The sequence below is a fragment of the Triticum dicoccoides genome, chromosome 6B, assembly GCF_002162155.2.
Source record: "Triticum dicoccoides isolate Atlit2015 ecotype Zavitan chromosome 6B, WEW_v2.0, whole genome shotgun sequence".
NCBI classification, from domain to species: domain Eukaryota; kingdom Viridiplantae; phylum Streptophyta; class Magnoliopsida; order Poales; family Poaceae; genus Triticum; species Triticum dicoccoides.
Genome location: NC_041391.1, coordinates 239,248,366 through 239,255,105, shown reverse-complemented (window position 1 = coordinate 239,255,105; position 6,740 = coordinate 239,248,366).

Genomic DNA, 6,740 nt, shown 5'->3' with positions numbered 1-6,740 from the left:
ACGGCGATTTGAATGCTCAGGATGTGGTGGATAATGGCAGAGCGCGAAGGGAGGCCGCATTAGCAGCACAACACGCGGGTCATCATCAACCCACCCCGATTCAGCCAGCGGCGTTAGTAGAATGAGGGACCGGGCTTGCCTTCAGCTCCTGGGGAGTGCCGTGTCTCATCCCAGCTCTTCGTAATGTGCGGTTGCCCAAAGATTTCAAAGGTCCACTCAAGGTGCTTAACTATACCACTGATCAGCCCCCCGAGGCGTGGGTTGAGAGTTATGAGATGGCAATGGAGATGCTAGATGTGGATGAAGTGGCGTGTGCAAAATACTTCACCATGATGATAGAAGGAACGGCTCGCACCTGGCTGAAGAGCCTGCCTGTTAACTCGATCAATTCATGGGATGAGTTGAAGGCCAAGTTCATAGCAAACTTCAAAGATACATGCAAGCAACCTATGTCCATTGTAGATCTGGTAGCTTGGTCCAAGGAGAGAATGAATCAACAACCCATTGGGTGCGCCGGGTTTCAGAAATTTTGCATTCATCAGGCCGCATCAATCCGGATACAGCAATTGTGACGTTGGAGGGCAATTGCCGGTTTAAGTCACTAAAAATGAAGTTGGGACGGCTCAAGCGTCACTACAATGATATGGGAACACTCATGGCGGCTCTGGTTAAGTATGCTGATTCTGATAATACCAAGGACCTTGATTCTGATGAAGAGAGACAGGAGAAGGGAAAGAAGAATGCCAGTTCAAAGGGACAGCATAACCAGGCGAGGCATGGAAACAATGGTAAGCGTAAAGCGAACAATTCCGATTTTGTGGCTAACACCAATATGCAGGGTAATATGCAGCGCCGTAAGGGTAAACCGCCACAGTGCGGTGGAGGAATGAATCTGGAACGCCTGTTAAACCAGCCCTGCCCAAAGCACGGGACAAAGGAGGTTCCGGCCACACACCTTTGGAAGGATTGCCACATCATGAGGGAATTCAAAAACTCTGATCTTTTCCGGTATGATCAAGGTCCATCTGGTGGTTCTGGTCCAGGATTTCATGGGCCGGGTTACGGTGGTGGCGGTTCAAACTCAGGATTTCAGAATAATCAGGGCAATCAGAATAACCAAGGTGGTAACCATCAACAGGGTAATCAGGGGAATCAACAGCAGTCGGGTTATCAGAGCAACCCAAAGCAGTTAAACGGTGGATAGTATCATGTCTTCACTACTAGCTTGTGCAAGCGCGATCAGAAACTCCATAAAAGGGCAGTAAACTCTGCTGAACCGGCAGTGCCCCGTTATCTACGCTGGTCTGAGCAACCTATTGTCTGGAGCAGGGAGGATCATCTGCCCCGGGTTGACAATCCGGGTCACCTAGCTTTGGTGGTTGCACCACAGGTGGGAGGTTATGAGTTCACCAAGGTACTCATGGACGGAGGGAGCAGTATCAATATCTTGTACTATGAAACCTTCCGGCGTATGTGGTTGACAGATAAGAATCTTAGACCGTCAAACACCGTTTTTCACGGAGTGGTGCCTGGTAAATCGGCTTACCCAGTTGGTAAGATAGCTCTGGAGGTGGTTTTTGGAGATGATCATGATTCAAGGTCCGAGACGCTGACCTTTGAAGTGGTCAAGATCAGAAGTCCGTACCATGCTTTATTTGGACGGCCGGTTTATGCTAAATTCATGGCAAGGCCATGTTATGTTTATATGCAGCTCAAGATGCCGGGTCACAAAGGAACCATCACGGTTCATGGTAGTCATAAGATTGCTCTGGAGTGTGAGGAAGGTGATGCGGCCTATGCTGAATCGGTTTGTGCAACGGAAGAGTTGAAGTTTTATAAAGACAATGTTGATCCGATAGACATGACCTCTCTAAAGAATCCCACTATAGAGCATGATCTGACTTTGAAGTTTAAATCGGCTGATGAGACTAAATTGGTTGATTTTGTTCCTAGCGATTCATCCAAGCAGTTCAGCATCAGCGTCAACTTGGATCCCAAATAGGAAAGCGCGCTCATCGAGTTCATCCGTGAGAACCGGGACATCTTTGCATGGAAACCTTCTGACATGCCAGGTGTACCGAGGGAACTCGCTGAGCACACTCTTAATATTGATCCGAAGTTCAAACCGGTCAAACAGTTTCTACGTCGCTTTAATGAGGAGCGGCGTAAGGCCATTGGGGAAGAGGTAGCCTGGCTACTGGCAGCAGGGTTTATCGTGGAAGTGTTTCACCCAGAGTGGTTGGCTAATCCGGTGCTGGTACTTAAGAAAAACGGCACTTGACGTATGTGTGTGGATTACACATATCTGAACAAGGCTTGCCCAGCTGATCCCTTTGCCCTCCCTCGTATTGATCAAATCATTGATGCTACGGCAGGTTGTGAGCGTTTCAGTTTCTTGGATGCTTATTCTGGTTATCATCAGATCAAGATGGCAGTTAAGGACCAGGAGAAGACAACTTTCATTACTCCCTTTGGAGCCTTCTGTTATGTATCTATGCCTTTTGGGCTCAAGAGTGCCCAGGCAACTTATCAACGCTGTGTGCAGAACTGTCTTCATACTCAGATTGGGCGCAATGTTCATGCCTATGTGGATGATATGTGGTCAAGTCTAGGAAGGCGGAGACATTCATATCTGATTTGCAAGAAACCTTTGATAATCTGAGAGTTTATAAAATGATGCTCAATCCGGCTAAGTGTGTCTTTGGTGTTCCGGCTGGCAAGCTCTTGGGTTTTTTGGTGTCCAATCGGGGCATTGAGGCTAATCCGGAAAAGATCAAGGCTATCACATCTCTGGCTAAACCGGCATGTATCAATGATGTTCAACGTTTGGCCGGTCGTATTGCGGCTTTGAGCAGGTTTATCAGCAGGTTGGGAGAATAGGTGATCCCTCTATACCAAATGTTGAAGAAGACATACAGTTTTTTCTGGAGCGATGCCGCTGATGCGGCGTTTGAAGACTTGAAGAAGCAGTTGGCTGAACCGCCGATTCTTGCCGCTCTAGTTGATAAGGAGCCATTGCTGTTATATGTGGCTGCTAATGCCCGGGCTGTCAGTGTCGCCATTGTGGTAGAGCGCAAGGAGGCTGGGAATGAATACCCGGTTCAAAGGCCGGTTTATTATATCAGCGAAGTGCTCATTGAGTCAAAGCAAAGATATCCGCATTGGCAGAAGCTGGTGTATGGGGTTTTTTATGGCAAGTCGGAAGCTTTAACAGTACTTTCAAGGTCATTCCATCATAGTGGTTAGTTTTGCTCCATTGGTGGATATAATCCAGAACAGGGAAGCAACTGGCCGGGTTGCTAAGTGGGCTATTGAGCTTGGACCACACGGTTTGAAGTATATGCCTCGAACAACAATCAAATCCCAGGCCCTTGTGGATTTCATCAATGATTGGACAGAGTTGCAGATACCGGAGGACAAACCGGACAGTACATACTGGACTATTCACTTCGACGGGTCCAAGCAATTGGAGGGCTCGGGGGCTGGAGTTGTCCTTACTTCCCCTCGAGGTGATAAAATTCATTATGTTCTTCGCTTAATGTTCCCTTGTACTAATAATGCAGCTGAGTATGAAGCTTTACTCCATGGTCTTCGAGTGGCTAAGGAGATGAACTTAAGCCGCGTACGATGCTTTGGAGACTCAGACCTGGTAGCCCAGCAAGTTTCAGGTACTTGCGATCCACTCATGGCAGCTTACCGACGAGAGGTGGATATTGTTGCTGGTCACTTTAAGGGATATCAAGTGGAGCATATTGATCGGCGCAAAAACGAGGCAGCTGATGCTTTAAGCCGGCTAGGATCTCAGCGTAAACTGGTGCCACCCAATACCTTTTTGGATGTCTTGCACAACTCGTCGGTTCAGCTGCCTACGGAGGAGGACCTCGCCATTACTAATCCGAAGGCACAGTTGGTGGCTGCTTTGCATATCATTCCGGATTGGACGGTTCCATACTTGGCATATTTGAACCGGGGCGAGTTACCAGAAGATGAAATTTTGGCCAGGCAGATAGTCCGGCGATCCAAGTCCATGACAATTGTCAATGGCGAGTTACATCATTGCAGTATTTCAGGGGCGTTTCAGCGTTGTGTTTCTCCTGAAGAAGGCCGTGAGATTTTACGTGAGATCCACGAAGGAGACTGTGGTCATCACGCCGGTTCAAAATCCTTGGTGGCTAAAGCATTTTGTCATGGTTTCTATTGGCTGGCGGCTCACGCTGATGCTGAGGACTTGGTACGGCGGTGTGACAGCTGTCAAAAATTCTCACGATGAGCTCATCTTCCGGCTCATGAGTTACGGATGATTCCTATCACCTGGCCATTTTCTACCTCGGGGTTTGACATGGTAGGGCCTTTTAAGCGATCCAAAGATAGGAAGACCCACCTGTTGATGGCGGTTGACAAGTTTACTAAGTGGGTTGAAGCGGAGCCAGTAAGCAAGTGTGATGCAGCCACGGCGGTTCAGTTAATCAAAAAAGTGATCTTCCGTTTCGGTTTTCCACACAGCATTATCACAGATAATGGCACCAACCTCTCTAAAGGTGAGATGGAGGATTTTTATCAACGAGAGCACATCTGGCTTGATGTGGCGTCTGTGGCTCACCCCCAATCTAATGGTCAAGCTGAGCGAGCTAATCAGGAAATTTTAAAGGGTATAAAGCCCCGTCTTATGGTCCCTTTGAAGCGGACGCCGGGTTGTTGGGTGGAAGAACTACCATTTGTGTTATGGAGCATAAACACCACCCCAAACCGATCTACAGGTTATACGCCTTTCTTCATGGTTTACGGAGCAGAGGCGGTACTCCCAGTGATATTCGTCATGACTCGCCTCGGGTTGCCAATTATGTTGAAGCGGACAACGAGTAAGCACATCAAGAAGCACTGGACCTGTTAGATGAAAAACAGGACATGGCATTGGCTCGTTCGGCGGTTTATCAGCAAGACCTGCGGTGTTATCACAGCCGCCGGGTTAGGACAAGAACCTTTCAAGAAGGCGACTTAGTGCTCTGGCTTATCCAGGATCAGACCAATATGCACAAGTTATCCCCACCTTCGGAAGGACCCTTTGTGGTCAGCAAGAATCTGCACAATGGATCATACTACCTCATCGATGTTCGCGAGCACAAAGACTCAAGCAAATCAAAGGAGGAGACCCGTCGGCCGTGGAATATCGCTCTTCTACGTCCTTACTACACCTGAGCCATAGGCTCTCACTATGTACATATTTTGACAATGTATATATTATGCTCAATATAATAAACCGGCATCCTTGCTACAAGCAGGGCCTGTGCCGTTCTTCCAATATTTCTTGGTTACAAGGGGGCTTCTGCTTACAAAGCGATGACCCGTTTTGTCCATTAAACCGGCTATCAGGCCATCATACATCTTGGGAGCTTCACACCCAAGGGGCCAAAGAGAGTTCTGTTGCTAAAAGCACGACTCAAACATAGGCACCCATTGAGCACAGCTCACAAAGTTACTTGGGGGCTCTTTGTGTAGAGTAACAAAGAGTTTGAAAGGACCCTTGTAATTGGGTATCGACCCACAGCTTGGAAGCCTGGTGTATTCACCTAAAACCCCGGGTTAACCTGCCTTCATCAAGTAACCTACTCCTATCCAGGTAATCCTGGCACGACCCGCCGAACGTTTGACAAGTTACTCTCATTGATACCCTGAACTTGTCAAAGTTAAAACGACGATTGGTTAGTTGGAGGCCCATCTTGAAAGGCTTTGTCAAATGGTTTAACTCAGCGGCCTAGCAGCCCACGAAAAGCCTCAAATTTGGGCCTGGCAGCCCTCGAAAAGCCTCGACTACAAGTTTTATTTGCTTTTGTTTTTGCAAGTGTTATTTCTGTTTGATAAATTTTTAAGGTAAACTGGCATCTCTTGACCCGACCAGACTATATGTCTTCATTTCAACTTGGTGTTTCTTAACCCGGTGTGGCTTACAGTTATCCGTTGTTAAGCATATAATCAATGGTGAACCGGCATCTTTCAATCCAGTCTGGTATTGACTATAAGTCGCCAGAATGATCATCCGGTGTTTATCAATACCCGGTATGGCTTATTATGCACCAACATAATGTGGTGGGTACCTTCCAACACCCAAAGTTTGGGTTTTCACCCTTACTAAACGAGTTGGTGGACCAACAACAGTGATTTAATATCACAGGTATGATACGATTCATATTTTATTACTTTATAACCTTGATTATGAGGATTATGTTCCTATATTGGGTATCATAACCCGTCCGGCGGTAAACCGCCAGGACATGTTTAAGTGTTTAACATGCAGAAAGCAGGACTTATACGGAATACCAAGGCAAATAAAACAAAGCATAGCAACATCATGCCGGATTACAGTATCAAGTAGCATTGCACGATGGCACACAATCAACGTATTTCTCCTAGCCTATTACAAGGCACTTTAAGGCCCAAAATAAGTGATTGTTGTTTACACAGAACACAATCTATGAAAATCAACCCGATTGCCGGATTAAGACTCATCGCCGGGTTGACGTGAGGTTGATGGATCTTCTGGCGTCGGTTCAACCTCCTCCTCCCCACCCAGTGGCTGGAAGTCAACGGTGGTCCAGTCAATCCGGGTTAAAGCTTGAAAGATAGCCTCTTCACTTATAAGATTGGACGGTTCAACGTCAGGGGCATAAGTGTGCTTACGGATTAGCGAAATAAGATTTTGCACTTCTTTCCCAGCAGTGTCAATCTGTTGGTTGTTTTCATCA